We start from the raw sequence: 19,157 nt of genomic DNA, 5'->3' as shown, positions 1-19,157 counted from the left end.
TACATTTCTTGAAATTTGTTGGCGGCCGGCGCAGCCGAATGGGCTTATGCATAACTAAGCTTCGAAAGGATCCGGGTTCGAAATCCATTGTGGGTATGAAACGCCAAATGATAGCAAAGCTTTTGTTTAAAACGGTCGGCAAGCCATGACAAACTTCAGTGTGTACTTCTGCCGTAAAAAGTCATCAGATGTTTGGAGGTGGACGCACACCAGAAATTGGAGGAGAAGCTAGGCGAAACATGTAATAAAAATAGTATACTCTGATTCACCTTCCGATTTTCGTCTAACTTAATGAAGCATAACGACAAAATTCAAAGAACCATCGAACTGCTTCAAACTCGAACAGTAAGAGTAAGTAAATTAGGCTGAATTGAAAGCCATTTCACTTCTTAGGCGTCCCAGTAACCATCTCTAATATAGTTAACTGAAAAGATTGCAGAGGGTTGGACTAGGTGGAATTACTTACCAGTATCTTAAAATATAGACCTAGCAGCAGGTCTATCACTAACAGTGTATGAAATGGAATCAGCTGACCTCAAATATGAATGAATCGCTAATAATAATAATAGTAAGGAACATACACCTTGGGTAGCAGTGCAGTCCTATGATGGCACTAAATGGCAGATGAATTTGATATGTAATAACTAGATTGTACAGTCGGTTAATAGGGGACGTGCCTTTACGCAACCGATTGATGGCTTCGTAAGAACAAGAGCTTGCATCGCCATCATAGAGGAGATGATGAGAACGGGGCAAAGTAACAAGGTCAACGGGCCATATAACCGTCTATTATAAAGGGTGAGGTGTTGTATTTTAAATTGAAATAAAACAACGAAAATTCAAATTGATTGAGCCACTTTATTATTTTTGTGTAGAACCATTCATGACATTTATTTCTTAAACACAATCCCTTTCAAATGTTGGCCGCAACTGCGCCGTAATTTGGATATCCGTAAACACCAATTTGGAATGACTCGCTGGAGGACTTCGGTTCGGTACGATTTGTAAACGTTGTTGAGGTGTAAGTCTTTCCATGATGAAATGTCAATGAATACTAAAAAAATTTGAAGGTCTACCGTGATATTCTGTAAGAATAAGTACCATATTTTATAAGAGCGTACAACTGCTGGTATTTGCCAATGATTTGAATAACCACGCCATATATTCGAATGAGCACAAGAAGACATCTTTAGGCAAGCAGTCAGCGCACTCGAACCTCCCAATTATAATTTGAGGTGGTAAAAGACTTTATTTGAGAACTATCATTAACCCCAATAACAACCTTGAACGGAGACAATTTCTTGCCAGCAAGTGCGACTAAGCCACTGAATAGTAATGCCATCTCTCGACGATTTAAAATCACAGTTCACAAGACACAATTTGTAAGTCGACCCTTGGAGTGCTCGAGAGAAGAACCCTACCGAAGATTTTTGGACCTTCGCGCTTTGGCTGCAGTAAATATCGCAGACAATGGAACAACGAGTAGTATGAACTTTTCAGCGACATTCACATAAGGCAGGTCATGTTACAAATGCTCCAATTCTGAGTATTGGATGCAGTACCTGCCTTGTGTTGAAAAGATCAGGTCGAGAGCTTGGTGTGGCCAACTGTCATCAGTTATGCAGTAATCAGCCAATCAAGATGGAGAAAAGAAAAAATTTTCCTTTTAATTAGCATTAAGAATGTCTAATTGATTTTCTGATAATAAGAATTATATTTTATTTCACATTTTCTTGCTCTTTTACTTCACTTCACTATTTAATAATCATAATCAGTTAATTATCCATTTAATAATAATAATAATCATAATAATGAGTGTTAATTATATATTTTTATGTATGTTTACAATAATGGTACTCACATAACTAGTTCTAATATCGTACATATGTATGAATGTATGTACGTGTACAATGTAGCTCTAAATTTTTTTCATTCTTTTAAGAGCATTCGCTTCTGTGCCACTGTAAACATATTTACTCTCTATGCACTATGTAAGTACATATGTATGTATGTTTTATTAACTATTTCATTTCACTTTTCGCATTTTGAGCTGAGAATTATTTTTTTTGCACTGCAAACTGGCTTTCACTTAAGAAGTTGCATATATGCATGTGTTTGTTTGTAAATTCTTTATAAATATAGTTCGCATGCAGTTTCAAGTGAGGCATTTTGTATGTACCTGTATCTGCTACATACACTGTTCACTACTGCTACTCCCTTTAAACTATGTTTGCTAATTACCCATGCATAGTCGCCTGATTGTATGCAATTTATTTATTATAAATGTTAGATTACTGCTTAAAGTAGTATTTTTATCCATTTATGTTAAGTAAATTTCAGTAAATCTGCCAATCAAACCTTCAATCAATAGACAATATTATTTTCATGAATTATATTTATATATACTCGTATATATTTGTTTTACATTTTTTTATAGTATGTTCAGTTGCTTAATATTTTTTATTAAATACAATAATATTTTTTGTACGATTCGTACATATAGAATATTTATTAGTTGGTTGGTTGTTAATTTCCTTGTACCGTGGCTTTTATTGTTAAGCGCCTACATGTATGCAATGATATCTTAGATATATATATATATAATTGGCGTGTACACCCTTTTTGGGTGTTTGGCCGAGCTCCTCCTCCCATTTGTGGTGTGCGTCTTGATGTTGTTCCACAAATGGAGGGATCTACAGTTTCAAGCCGACTCCGAACGACAGATATTTTTATGAGGAGCTTTTTCATGGCAGAAATACACTCGGAGGTTTGCCATTGCCTGCCGAGGGGCGGCCGCTATTAGAAAAATGTTCGACGTTCTCTCTGTGAATTCCGAATGGCAGTCACGCACCAACCCATTCGGCACGGCGGCCGCCCTAGGTTGCTTTTCCTTAATAATATGTATTAATAATTTTTTTTTAATTAAATTTTTTTTAAGCTAATACAACTTTTAACAATCATGCCCTAAAATTACTTATTTATGTTATTTATGTTTTATTTTACTTTTTAGTTCTTTTGTATATGGTTTGCATTTTACTTACAAGTACAAATCACTTTATTGGCATTTTTGGAAATTGAATTTTTGCAAGTATCGACTTTGTCTATTATAACTTTTATTAGAGTCAGTTAGTTTTCTAATTACAATTGTAATAACAGAGCTTTGCTTTTCTACTATTTGCTTATTATTTTTATTCATATGTATGATTTATTTTCAGTTTGTGAGTTACAAGAAATCGAGGAAAATGTAAGTTTTTTTCCCCATTTAAAAAAAAAAAAAACGAATGTGTGCATATTTTTCGACGTACTTTTTTGCGAGGATCATTTTCAGCACGAAAAATTTTATGTAATATTTTTCATTCAGCTGCAGAAAAAGTTTAAAATTATATAAGTTAAACCGTTCCCAAAAAAGGAATTTTTACTGGAAAATCTCAAACGCTAAAACTGCACAACCAAATATTGCGTTATGGAAATAATGTGACACTCCTTGCAAATTATTGAAGAGTGTTACTGGATTGTCAGTTCTTGACCGGATATAAATCTATGTCATTCTGGCGGTGGCGATTTAGCAAAAGTGAGTTTTCGAAGCTAAGCAAGGCAGTTTCGAAAAGTAATTGGATGATGCATTCATATATAATACATTTGATAAGTTTAGTTAAGTTGTCCGCTTAAGTAAAGATATCGAAGAAAACTCATACTTGATTGTATTCGAGGATATAGATATTCAATATTAATACTGAAAGGAATTCAGATTTGTTTGCCTGAATTGTTTTCAAATACCCGCGTTAGCTGTCTCTATATATATCTACAACAGTATAAGCCGGTGCATACGTCTACGAAATGAATTCGAAAATTATGGCTTTCCATACACGATTTTGCGTCTTTAGACTATCAGTCAATTCCACACGCACAAAAACACGAAACTGAATTGCTGAAATTTTAATGGTCTTAAACTGTTTGACACTAGTTGTATTGCATTCACCTCTTTTTCAGTTAGTACTAACGTTAAAAAAACCTGCTGTTAAAATTTCATGATGTCCTATTCATTAGTTCAAGAGTTATTGTGCTAAAAAAGTATCGTGTTTTAATTTTACACTGCTTCTTCATGGGAAGCAATGGCTTGAAAAGTATTATAGGGACTCCGCTCCATCAGAAACAGCAACGAAACGATGGTTTGCTGACTTCAAACGTGGTTGTAGAGACACCGACGATGCACCACGCAGTGAACGTTCAAACGAGGTGGTAACACCAGAAAACATAAAAAAAATCCACAAATCATTTTGAGTGATCAAAAAGTGAAGTTGCGTGACTTAGCTGACATCGTAAAGATATTAAGAGAACGTGTTGGGTTTATATTGCATGAGCATTTGACTATGAGAAAACTCTGTTCACAGTGGGTGCCGCGTTTGCTCACTGTTGACCAAAAACAAGAACGTCCACCGAATTCGCCACATTGGCTCCAAGTAACTACTAGCTGTTCGTAGCCCAAAAACTTGCTCGCCGATATGAAATTTCGCTCAAATGAAGGAGTTATCGCTGAAACTGAAGACTATTTTGAGATAAAAAACAAATCGTTCTACAAAAGTAATATTAAAATGTCAGAGCGATGCTGGAATGATTGATTGTCTTGTTCTTGATGGAAATTACGTTGATGAATAAAGCCAATTTTAAACAAATTAGACCCGGGACTTTTCAGCCCATGTGTTATATATGTACTGTCAAAAACTAGGTGCTTTGGAAGTGAATATACTAATAGGTGTAAGGGAACAAATGCATTTTCAATAACTTCTATATTTGCTAAACATACATATGGTTTTTCAGAGTTGTATATCTGTATATATATGTACTTTTATTAATCTTAAAAAAATTAACAAAGTTTTCAAAACACATTTAAACCGGCCCCTTCATGAGGAGGTAAACGGACTACAATGTCCTGCAATAATATTGGTCTTATGTACATACTCGTATTAGTTTGGGGAAAAAGAAATCCTCTCTGTAGATGACTGTGGTGATCGATATCTCGTTAAGTATCGATCAAACAATTTAATGTTTATGCTCGTTTCACACTAAAAAAAGTATTTTGCTAGATTTTGTTTGTTCCACTCAGTTTTGAGTTACCGGGTGTTAACAATAGAAGTCAACAATGGGAAAATTCGGTAAATTTTCCAGTTTTTCTTTGATATAGGCGAAAATGCAAGCCAGGCCAGTGTTTAATGTACCGATACTGTAACAGCTACAGCTAATTACGTGTAGTTTTTTTTCGTCGATTCAGTTCAGGCATTTTTGATGTTAAAGAAAATGTCGAAAATGGCGATAAAATCACGAAAATAATTAAAGTTGACCGGCATGTTAGTAGTCGTAGCATATGTCAGGAGTTAGGGATCGACCATAAAACAGTTTTAAGCTATTTGCGCAAACATTTTACGCAAAAATAATGGATTTATTTTTCCCCAAACTAATATTATATATACTCGTATATTTAAGTTAACACTTAAGTTTTACTGTTTTACCTGAGAATAGAAAAGGCCATGAAGATTTTGTATAGGGGGATATTATTTTCAGTCCGAGTTGAAATTCGCTTTACAAAAAATTGGGTTATATTGCAGTGTAATTAGCACAAGTGCATCCTTTGTTAGGTGTTTGGCCGAGCTTCCCATGGAAGAATCGCATGAAGAATGAAATTTTTAGACGGGAAATTTGCTGTTCAGGATTTTATTATCTGTCGCTGAATAAATAAATAAATATTCTCACTTAAAAATTCTATAAGTACAATATGGATAAAATCAATGCCGCTTGACACATACATTTGTAAACCGAAGAACAGTTTCTTCCATTTTCCCTATATATAAGCCGCCTTGATACTAGATAAAAATACTTCAGCCTAATCATATAAATCGAGCAGGAGTCACATTTTAGCATCAGATGAAAATTTATCGAAATGAATTGCTGATTACTTTTAGGCATCGAAATGAAAAACTAATGGATGAAAACTAAATATGCAACTTCGAGGTACGTGCTAGAGATGCTCTTTCGGTTCGCTTTTGTGAGCTCAAACGTTTGTGTATTTTTAGGACTTTTGATAACCAACTCACATACACACATATACATTCAATATACGTATGTACGTACATATATACGCTACACTACTATATTTATTAAATTCGCCTTTTTATGCATAACAATCAGATGTATGCATCTGTATGTGTATTCGAATTTCACTTTTTCGCATTCATTTCTATTAGTCAACTGTGTTTTTATCTGCTTTTTATTTGTATTCTCCATTTGTGTTAATCAGTTGACGTTTACTTTGGAATCTTATTTATTTTAAACTATTTTTCACCTATGGTAATTTTATTATAAATACTTTTTATTTCTTACATTCACCCGCAAATATGCAACTATAAAATGATTATATATTTTTAGTGGAAAACAAAGGGGAATTATTTATATGTTTGATAGTAAATGTCTTACTTTACATACAGTGTAGGGCAAAACATATTGAACTAAGTATTAATATAAACTTATTACTATTTAACCCTAAAAAATCAGCAAATATAATTCAATAAAATAAATAAGACTGAGTTCTTCATAATCGAATACGATTTGAATTAGGTTAGGTTAGGTTAGCCTGGTTGGCAATAAGCCACGCATAGACCTTTTGGACCCTAGCGATACCAGATGAAGACCGACCTCTATGAATACTTAAAGTAGACATCACGTAGGATGTCAACGCTTTTGGCGAATCTAAGCAGATTTGGGAGAACTGCTTTTGGGACACCCTCCAGACGCTCAAACAGTGGGGCTCCCAGGCATTTTAAACGCGTGTTTAATAATGCCGGACAAACGTACAGGTGTTCCAAATTTCCCCAACATCCTCTCTGCATTTCCTGCATTTGTCCGTGTTAGCAAACCCTATCTTATACGCATGTGCAGCCAATATATTATGGCCGGTCAGCATACCTATGATAGTGCTGCAGTCCTTTCGCGAGAGCGTAAGTACGAATTGAGTCAGTTTGTTGTCGTTAGTTCTACACATAACTTTTGCTGTTTTGCATGTGGTAGATTAGTTCACCTAGTTTCCACTCGCTTTTTCGTGTAGTCGTCCATTTCGTTGTATATTGTATTTAGCGGTTTTAGTATGTCGTTCTCTTGTTCAAATGGTAGTCTAACAGCACTTGCTATCTCATCTACTATTTCGTTTCCCTATTATGATTACGATTTGAATTACTATGAACCATTTTTTTTACAAATTTGATACAAACGAACAGAAAAACAAAAATTGCGCGACATAATACCGTTATTTATAATGCGTAGTTTAAGCATTCTTAGCAAGATTTAATTAATGAAGCTCAAGTAAGTGTTAAAATTTAGGCGTATTTAAATTTTTTAATATTTCCTTAAGAATCTAGTAAAAAAGTGTTTATGGCTATAAATAATGATTACAATAAACCGTTATTTCAGAAACACATTGCCACAAAGTTTTTATTAACAGTAAATTTCACAATAAGAAAGTCAGGAGAGATGGAGGGCTGGAATCTTATTATCAAGGAGGGTGTCCTAAAGCTACAACACGACAAAAACCACTCACGGATACTTATAGAAATAAAGAAACATCCACCTAGCATAATTCAATGCCTAAACTGAAAAGTAAGTGCAGGACTGTGTAAAGAAGAGTATGTGCAGATGGACTAAGAAGTTATAGACCAGCTAAAATTCACATATATTCAGGGCCGTGGAGAGAGTATTCGGGCCCCGGGGGAAACTTGAGATGCGGGCCCCTTCAAAATTTTTTTATTTATCAAAATGCGTATTATGTTATAGTGATATAACATTTAAGCATTGAAAAACTCATTGATAAAATTTTTGATAGAATTAATTAGGAAATATTGATTAAAATGAATTTTAGAAAACTCTTCAGCAGATCTGAAATAAAAAACGCAGCTGAAAAAAGTTAAAATTTTTTATTCATTTTGTGAGCCTTACAAATATTTGAAAATGACTGCCACGATGCTTAGAATTTTGCTTTTCTTGCTTTATTTGAGGCAAAAGCTCTTATAATATCATCGAAGTCGAGTTTCCTTGCTAACTCAGATTCCAAATACAAAGTTGCCAATCCTGTTACTCGACTCTGAGTTGAACAAGAACGATGGTAGTCTTTGATCCTTGATAAAGCGCGGAACCCTGGTAGAAGTATTATTTACTATATTTTTTCAAGCAGGAAATTTCTTGGAATTACCCTCGAGTCCGGGCCCCTCTGAAAACTCCGGGCCCGGGGGAAAAAGTACCCGATCCCCTCCCCCCTCTCGTCGGGCCTGCATATATTTCACGACAAAAAAAGAGGAAAGCGTTTTCATTTTGCTTCAGAACACATCAATTGGACAGAGAAGCGCTGGACAACTGTACTCTTTTCTTATGAATCTAAATTTATTTGAAATATTCAGACGGAATGAGAAAAGTTCGCTAACCAAGGAATAATGGTTTAGAGGGCAGAAAGGGTGTAAATATAGGCAAAAATAAGTTAATTGAAACTGTTAACTGAAGAAAGAGTCTGGTTAAGTATGCCTCCAGAAATTAACTAAATCTTATAGCTCTTAAAGTATTAAATAATAATTAGTCCATATGTTTTGTTGTACTGATTATTGAATAGGCGCAATTTTTTCGTATATACATATACATATGTTATATCTCGGAGTGAAATAAATTCTACGATTGTTTATTTTAAAATGGTTTTATTATATTCAGAGTAAAATTTGTGAAAATATCAATAATATGCATCAGTTCAATATGTTTTGCCCCACTGTATGTACACTGCAAGTTTTTTTATTTATTTCTAAGTATCTATCGTAGGCTTTCACATTTTCCACTTTTATATTGTGTAGTGTTTCTAATTATATTGGTGATACATACTAATTATTTGCTCATTGTATATACTCGTATTAACAACAATATATAATATTATACATATGTTATATGTATGTAGGTATAAATGCTTATCAGCTTTGATTTATATTTTTTAAATTAAAAACGAAAAATTTTAATTTAGTTTTCATACTTTTTTAAATTCGTAGTGCATTTTATAGAACAAAGAATAAAGTATTGAAATCAAAACTTAATATTTTCTATTGACCGCGTTTTATTCGACAATCACGATAGGTTGCTTCGCTGGTTGATTGTTACAATAACACCTTGAGAACCAAGCTGATTTTAACTTTGCACAACCACAGGCCAAATAATTTCATTATTAACCTCATTCATTAAATTTCATACAATTTTACTAGTTTTTTATTTTATTTCATAACCGTTATTTTTGCCTCACTTTAAGATATATTAATTATTATTAGATTTAAATCACGATTCATGTACTTTCCGCTTTAAGCAAATATATCTCAATCAAGGATAATAAACGAAGTGTAGGCGGATAAGCACTCAGGTAAGCAGGTTAAATACTGTGAGGCATTAATTCGCTCAAGCAAGCAACATTTAAGAATGAGGTAGACCGCTTGATTGGGGCCGACTTAAGGCTGCTCATACCCCTCCGGTTACACCATGCTGTAGTAAAATTTATGCAGCAAAAAATTCATATTCTCAGTTTTTCGTTTTCACATCAGTTTCATTTTTAAGGGACTTTGAAGTTTCAAACAAGAAAATTAAGAAAGAAATCGTTTTAAATACTTATACTCACTCTGTGATATTAATATTTAATACAAATGGAAAAGGATTTATCTAACTATTCAGGACAAATAAAGTGAAATAATGTCCTTTGGAAAATTTATCCACAAATATCCTTGAAATTTCCTAATAAAATATTTTGAGAAAAAAATGTCGAAAGTATACATAAAGCTCGCTATAAACGATAGCACATCAAAATTTTGACACGTTTCAACTATTTTAATTTTTCTTTTTTAAATGTTCGTGTATGGGTACTTTTGTATAAAATTCAAAATTTGGGTTTTTGAGGTTTTACTTTTACAAAAAATAATGTGCTTTAAAAAAAATAAAGGTAGGCAAAAACGCCCAAATGTTGAGGTGATATCATTATGTCGCGAGGTGTATGTAGTAATATCAGGTCAGTTCTTTTTATAGCTTTTTTTTGATGAGTAGTTCTTCTTACTCATATGGGATTTAAGTCCACGGGAAAGGCGATAATCACAAGGTATAATATCCGGAGAGTATGGTAGATGCGGGATTAGCTCCCATCCGAGCTCGTTCAGCTTGCCTAATGTTTGCCTTGCGGTATGAGGTCTTGCGTTGTCGTGGTGAAACAAAACTTTGCGTCTATTCACTAAAGACGGTCGATTTTTGTTAAGTGCCTCATTCAGGTTTGATAGCTGATGGGAATAATAATCAGCAGTTATCGTCTGGTTTGGTTCCAGAAGTTCATAATAAACAATACCGGCCATATCCCACCAAATAGACAGGAGAATCTTCTTGGGGTGAAGGCCACCTCCAGGAGTCGGTTTTGGTGTTTCATCTCTATCTAACCATTGGCGTTTGCGAACAGGACTATTGTAAAGGACCCATTTTTCATCACCAGTAACGATACGGTTCAAAAAACTTTCATTTTCAAGCCGTTGCAGCAGCTGAGAACACACATTCACTCTCTGCTGAAGGTTGGCGACGGAAAGTCTATGCGGAACCCATTTTCCCTGCTTTGAAACCTTTCCCAACTCAACTAGGTGCCTGTGAACTGTTCCATGCGATGAATTTAACCTCTGAGCTGTCATATCGACTGTCAAATTTGGCTCAGCTTTCACGAGTTCGAGCAAGGCGTCGGAGTTAAAGACTTCAGGACGGTCAGTACGCGGGGCATCCTCCACGTCGCAGTCACCACTTCGGAATTTTGAAAACCACTTTTGCGCAGTCCGTACACTCACGGTACACTCCGTGAACAGTGTTTATTTCTGCAGCAGCAGTTGTTGCATTTTTACCACTTTTATAAAAAAAGTACAAAATATTATATGCCTCTTATACGCGTTCGAAGATTCCATTTTATTTTTTAACAACACGTGCTTCTATCACTGGTTGAATGCCCAATATATCAAAGAAAATATAAATAGTTCCGTTATATTCCGTGAATAATTTTTTGTATGCAAAAATCGTACAAAAGTGAAATTATAGGTAAAATACGCACGAACCTATGGACTGACCTGATATGTACGTCAACTTTGTTATTTTTGCTGTTTATAAAAATTTAACCGATTTGATCCCATTGTACTCGCTTGAGTACAGAAAAAGCATCTTTTTCGAAACGACGTCAAAAGCCAACGCTTACAAATTTTTAAATGTACTCGCCACTTTATAATACAGAGCAATGTTGAAAAGGAATACACATGTTTCTCCTTCTTTTTTTTTGAGTCCCGTTATCCGTTATTCACTTGTCTTTGCGTGCACGTTTGCTATTTTTCTTCTTTTCATGGTTTAGTTTGCAATAAGCTCTCTGTTTGACAAAATCTAAGTTATCACGGAAAAAGTTCAGTGTTGAAATATTCATAATACATATAATTTGTATACTTTATAACAAAAATACGAAACAAGTTGTGGAAAAGTGCATTTCGGTAGGTTTAAATTCTAGTGTACTCGCATGGGTACAGTGGGAACATTAATATATATTTTGTGTGCATATTTCATGTAGATTTGGCAATGGATGTAAAAAAATTTTACGGAAAGAGGTTTCACAACCTTTCTGCGGCCACCGACGATATTGAATCAAGCGACCGTAGTCACTTCGCCTTCGCTATTATACCGCCAAATACCCACTGGGACACAGATGAGGAGGACATTGAAGAGGATAATATATTGCGTGATGATATTCCAAGGGATGTTCCGGGCGAAGTTGACTTATTTTTGAGCAGTGACAGTGACAGTGATGATGATATTCCACTTGCAAGCTTACAAAAAAGGCAAAAGTTGTCAAAAGATCTAAATCCAAAATGGAGAAAGAGAATAACAAGTGCGGAAATTCCAGAAACACGTTTTTACGAACAATCCCAACTTGAAGCGTGTTCTTTATTGGTAACTAAGAACCCAGTTGAAATTTTTGAAACTATTTTTGACAATGAGGTGGTAAAAATAATAATCGATCAAACGAAAATATATGCCTTGCAGCATAACAAGCATGATTTTTGTTTCAATGAGGAGGATCTTAAGAGGATCAGAAAGAAAGTCTCCCATTAGGTTCAAGGGTCGTCCTTGATCTTTTGGCAAACATTCCACATCCGACCGATCACATCGTATTTTTCGACAACTTCTTTACGTCATATGACCTTCTTAGAATTTTGAAAGAACAAGGATTTAAGGCTACTGGGACTGTTCGTGAACGGCGGTCCAAAAAATGTCCTCTGAAAACGAACAAAGAACTACAAAAGAAGCAACGGGGAGAGTTTGATTTTATGTAAGTTTATCATAATGATTTATTTGAATAGTTGTTTTGTATCAAATTTTGTAGGTGTTCTGACTCAGGAATACTTTTTGTGAAGTGGAATGACAATAGCGTTGTGACAGTGGGAACAAACTTTGATAGAATTGAACCTTTACATACCGTCAAACGATGGTCAAGACAAGAGAGGCGCTAGGTGAATGCCCATCAGCCGAAGTTGATAGCGGAACACAACTCAGGAATGGGAGGAGTTGACCTCCACGACCAAGCTTTGAATACTTACTATATAAAGTTTAGAGGAAGGAAATGGTGGTGGCCTCTTTTCACCACAATGATAAGCTCGTGCGTAGTAAACATGGAAGCTTTATAAAATGGCAAGTAAGAGTCAATGCGACTTGTTGCAATACCAACGTGAAATAGTGCGATTCTATTTACGCAATTATAATATCCGGGACATATCTTCAAAACGATCGACAACGGCATCAATAGCTGGTTCCTCATATAACCATTTTCCCAAAAGGATATCGAATCAGCTGAGGTGCAGGGAGTGTCACCAAAGAATTCGATGGATTTGCGAGTTATGCAATGTAGCCCTTTGCGTAGAGAGAGAATGTTTCAAAAACTTCCATACTGTTAACCGAGCTAATAACCAAGGAAGTCTTTGAAAGTGTCTTTTTATTTAATACTCCATATTTTCATATACAGGCAATGTATATACATATTATCCCATTGTGCTCGATCGGGTACAGCCCAAAAAATGCATTTCTTTGATTTTTTTTCGTGATTTTCTTTTTTAAGGAGCTTAATTACACTATTTCAAGTAACGTTTTATAAACGCATTTAAAAAAAAATTGTTTTATATAAGGTTGGGATTTAATGGGTTAAAAAAATAGTTGAACCTTCCTCCTTTAGAATAAAGTATACACAATTTATACCTCTGTTGTAGTATTCCGCTTTGCAATTTTGAAATTAATATTTTATTTTAAACTGATTATCCGTCATTACTATATATAATCTATAGTTTCACGTGTATATGTAACTCTTCTTGAACTATTTACAAAAGAGTATTATATTCTCATCCCAGCCGTGGCCGAATGGGTTGGTGCATGACTACCATTCGGAATTCAAAGAGAGAACGTAGGTTCGAATCTCGGTGAAAGATCAAAAATTAAGAAAAAGTGTTTTCTAATAGCGGTCGCCCCTCGGCAGGCAATGGCAAACCTCCCAGTGTATTTCTGCCATGAAAAAGCTCCTCATAAAAAATATCTGCCGTTCGGAGTCGGCTTGAAACTGTAAGCCCCTCCATTTTGTGGAACAACATCGAAACGCGCACCACAAATAGGAGGAGCTCGGCCAAACTCCCAAAAACGGTGTACGAGCCAATTATATACATATATTATATTCTCATCTGTATTAGATGGGTCGACCTTCCGCCTGAGACAAAATGGCGATTACGCCTGGAGGACCATAATACGCTCAAGACATTTTATGTGAATATTCCATCTGGAGGGACCTATATTAAAATATATATTATACATATATTACAATTTTTTATGAGAAAAATAGCTGATACTATGGCTACAACTACATGGATATCTTAGAATTTATTAGTAAGTGTCAGATTACCTTGGGTATTGATTGAGGATCAGAGACGTGATATCGAATGGAAAAGGATCATTTAGGTCATTGTAACCCTATACGCCTTTTATATATACTTAATATCTTATCTAATCTGATTTATCTGTTTGGGATGCGTAACAATCCACTTGATATGCCAACATAAAAAAGTTATCGAGCGTTTGAGAATTATAAATTCCCAAGTGAAGTTCAACATTTTCTGTTTATCTAAAAACTTCTAGTCTTCCAATTTAATGGAGTTTAATAAAGTACGGTTCACTTGATTAGAGGCAATAATTTTTACAAGAGCCATTCAGTTGCCTACATTTTTTGCACATTAAAGCTGTGGATTCGTTTTTTTAGCATTCATTGTGTTTGATCGGAAACTTCTTAATTCTAATAAAATGGGGAAGAAGAAAGGTTTAATAGATCGTGAAAAAGGACAAGTAATATCTTGACTTCAGAGGGACATTCATATTGCTAAATTGCCAAAAGATTGGTCGAAGACCAACCGGTGCGAATTTTTTCATGAAACAAGGTGCCTATGGTAAGAACTACAAAGGCATCAAATTCCGCCTTTCCAACAGCAAAAATCAAAGAAATTGCAAATGTTGCAGCCAGCAAATCCTCCAAGAGCTATTATAAAATCACCACATCTGAAGCACAAAAAACTTTGAATAAATTTTGCAAAGAACTTCGCCTCGATTGCGCAAGGGACCACATGGGACAAATAACGATCCCGGTGATTGGAAAAAGTAGTATTTAGTGACGGGCTGGGCCGGATGGATACAATTACTATTTCGAAGACTTAAGAAAGGAGGAAAAGTACTTGATTTGACATCACAGTCGTGAAGGTGGTGCTATGGTATGGGGAGCAATATCGTACTATAGCGCGCTCGGATTGAAAACTGTAGACTACAAAAAGACGGCAAACAGCCATGAAGCTCAATTGGAATAATCTTTTCCCGAGATTCGTGAAACAGTTGGTTTATTAATTGGATCTTTCAACAAGATACACTTCAAGTGTGGTCAAAACTTGGATAGCGTCCCAAAAAATTTAAGCTTTTATCGTATTCCCCAGATCTGAACAGTATTGAAAATCCATGGTGATGGCTTGTTCGTAAGGTTTATGAGAATGGGCAACAATTTGAAATGCTGTAATTTGAATTTGGAGAACTTGCACAAATCCATTCATCAACGTCTTTACGAAGTAACATAATTTTTAAACAAGGTGGCAGGCAGCACAAACTATTAAGCTTTAAATAATAAATGTAAAAAAAAATTGTATATTTATTATTTTTTCTTATTTGGTTAGTAAAGCAATTAATCAAGCACAGTATTACAGCTGCTGATGTTTTACTGCTGCGAAATACCGTTAGATCGAATAATATTTTGATGCTTGTTTTTTTTCGAGCAAAACACAGTTTCACTGGAATTATCTGAACCCCCCGGTTGCTTTAATAACCCTTTTCTTCCATAAGAACTATTGTCTATAATCAAGTGAACCGGACTTTATTTTACAAATTCTTCTGCACGCTCGAGACGTATACTGCTTAGATTTTGTACTAGCGAAAGCCGGAATCAATGCGCTTTTAAAATAAGTTTTAAAAGTTACGTGAAGGGAAACAAAAAACTAGAAAGTAAGCGTTCACGGAAATATACTACTTTGTTATAAAAACATTTTTTGAAAATTAAATTGTTTTGCAAATAAGTATATAAGTATTGTATTTTCATAATTTTTGCGAAATAATCAAATGCAAATTTCAAAACAAAAGCAGCAATACGAGCACGAAACATTCTACAATATAAATATGATTATGTAAATACATTGCCCGTATATATTACATTTATATTTAAATATCTTGTAGCCGAATTTCGGGTGGCATGAAAATCTAGAGACGTTAGTTATCGAAAATTTTGTTTCCCCGGCTGCCCCTTATGTACGCCAGATGCGATGCTAAGTGTTTCATTTATTCACACAAATGAGATTTAAATTTGATATACATATTTCGATGGTTTTCGAGAAAAGTGACATAATTCAAAAATACAAAATACTGAGTTGGGTCAGTTTTCTAGATAAGTGACGCGCCAATTCGATCACCTGACAAAACGACACTAACGACATCTCTCAGAATTGCTTCAAGATTCGCTTATGACGCTTTTCCAGATAAAAATATATAAACTCTGTAATTGATTTATGCTTTTAACGCCAAAACTCCGAATTTTGAGTTAATTTTGAGTTGTGTCGCTTTTCTCGAAAACCTTCGATTTTTTTATCAAATCTTTATTTCAAAGCAAATCTCAAATATTTCCGTAAAAAACGGTTTTATGCTCTGAAAGCCAAAAATGCCACAATTGTTTAAAGTACACAGTTTTGTAAAGCTTTTAATTTTTTTATGCATTTAATTGATTAGACATCAAAAGTGTTACAGTTCTTGAAATTGCTTGCGAATACACCAGTTATAATTAAGTGATAATTTTATAATATAATACATAGATATATATCCTCGTATATAAATGCAACCTTAGCTGTATTCAGGGGTTCTGCGAATTTCATTTCCCTAATTCATACATACTTTTCCATGGGAGGGATAATTAATGACTATAATAAAGTACTTTTTTAAACAACCGATTACTGAAGAATCGCTTCACGTTTCCTGCCAACACAATAACAGCACAGTTTGATCACCTTGTCCCATGCTATTCGTATAATTTTTATTAACCAGCTATAGCCAAACAAATAAGGGATTTTACTTTTGAAGTACAGTGCTCCATAATCCGGACACGCTGAAGTCACATTTTTTTCACTATGAATCGAACTCCAAATTAATTATTGCGTACTTCCGCTTTGTTTTGTATGAAGTGCTAAGTATTTTATAAGTAAATTTTCGTACGCAATTATTTTATTAATTTTTTGCTCTTGTTCTTTTATAGCAACATTTTATCATAGTGCCAATTGTCATAGCAGGCGGACGTGAAATTGTTATTGGTGCATATTGTTCTATTTTCCATATGACTCCATAAAATGGAAGTCTTGTTAAATATAAGAAAGTTGCTCAAACTCTTAGCTTTGATATTAGGGCATTAAATTCAAGCTAATTAAAACCTTATTAGTAGCAATACTATTCTATCAAGGTTGCCATCACACAGCTCCGATGAAGAAATTGCAATTACTAATCAACAATGCCGTTAGACATATTGATTCTAAACAAAAATGTTCCATGTCTCTGAATTTGCGATAAAAATTATTGACTGCAAAATCAAAAGTAAACATTTTTCGATCGTCGTTATGTATTATTTATGTAGACTCATAATTGTAGAGTTAGACCGTACTTGCAACCTTATTGTGCCGTACTTCAAGTATTCTGTTACATCAAGAATGTGCCTTAATACATGTTCAATTGCCTTTACTTTCCTCCTACTCTCTCGACTCTTATATTAATATCTTCCTAATTTTAAGGTTTTTGAAACTTGATATTATTGAGATAATGCTTTTCAATTTTATATATAACACTATAAAAGACTGTATTATATGTATGTGTATAAAAAATAAAAGAAACTCCAAAAATATATGGTAACAAAACAGTAATAAACAATAAAACACAGTAAACGAATAAAAACTATATAAAAAGAAATAGTAGCAGCGTGACATATTTCAATGTTTTGATTGTTTATTCATTTTTTAATTTTTTTATTTCTTTACGAACCATATACACTTGTGGACAAAATAATAGGTGTGTGCTGAATCTGTACTGATTTTACGCCCAATAGTGTAATAACTGTTATTTATTTTTAATACCGCTACATTTTGATGAAACAAAAGGGAAACTAGAACGTAAGTAAAAAACATTTTTGCGACTCAATTGGTAATTTTGCGTGTTATTGGAAAGTAATGATTGTTTGATTGAATTCGCTTGGCTATAAAAATAGGTGTATCAGCATTTTTTCGAAAATATTTACCTTGTTATTTGAAGTTTTGTTATCAAGTATGTTTTGCTGCATTGTTCAATTTATATTATTTTGACTGGTTCAATAATTATTTATAATGGGTCGTAATAGCCACTGCACCGAAATAGAGCGTCAATTGGTGAAGAAACTTCGTGCGGAAGGGAAAAGGTATCGCTACATTGCCAATCAATTAGGACGGTCGGAAAACTTTGTTAAAAACTCTTTAAAAAAAGAAGTGTGAGAAAGAAAATCGTGGACGGCCAAGATTTACGGGCCCGGCGAGGATCGCCGTATAGTTCTTAGGTCCTTTTGTGTCTTCGCGACAAATCGCAGCAGAAATGAGATTGAATATAAGCTCGCAGACTCGACGGCGCTTAGTGGACGCTAATCTACCAGGACGAAAAGCTAGAAGAGTTCCACTTCTACGAAAGGTGCACATACAGAGAAGAAAAGCATTTGCTAATGAGCACAGAGATTGGTGTGGTCCTACTGGAGAAAAAAAGTGGCAAAATATTTTATTTAGTGACGAAGTAAAGATGAATTTATACGGTAATGATTCCAAAAGAAGTGTACGCCGCCCGAAAGGCAAAGAATTTGCGTCTCAGTATACCAAAACGACCATTAAGCATGGAGGCGGAAACATTATGGCGTGGGGATGTTTCTCTTGGCAGGGTGTTGGTCCTTTATTTTGGATAAAAGACACAATGGCCGGTTGAGTATAGGGATATTTTACAAAATGTTATGCTTCCATATGCAGAAGAAAACATGCCTTTGAGATGGTGCTATCAGCAAGATAATGACCCCAAACATACCTCGGGGTTGGTGTCGGAGTGGTTAAGAAATGCAAACATAAGTTGCATGCAATGGCCAAGTCAATCCCCTGATCTCAATCCTATTGAGAACTTGTGGAGTGATTTGAAAAGGAGACTGGCAGACTTTGCATTCCAAAGCAAGGAGCAATTGTCGCAGAAAACCAAGGAAATATGGGATGCTACCCCTTTAGAAACCTGCCAAAAATTAATAAAATCCATGCCCAATAGAATAGGCAAACTTATACAGTACCATGGAGGATATACTGGTTATTGAAATACTAGCGGTTAAATTTAAGTTGAACTGTCTTTTTGTTTTGTTTTTTGTCATATAATATTTCATACCTATTATTTTGACCAATGGTATTTTTTTGTTATAATTAAATTTTCATTTGAGTGTAAAAAGTAAA

The sequence above is a fragment of the Anastrepha ludens genome, chromosome 2 (assembly GCF_028408465.1).
Source record: "Anastrepha ludens isolate Willacy chromosome 2, idAnaLude1.1, whole genome shotgun sequence".
Classification (NCBI taxonomy): Eukaryota; Metazoa; Arthropoda; class Insecta; order Diptera; family Tephritidae; genus Anastrepha; species Anastrepha ludens.
Note: the sequence above shows the minus strand (reverse complement) of the source record.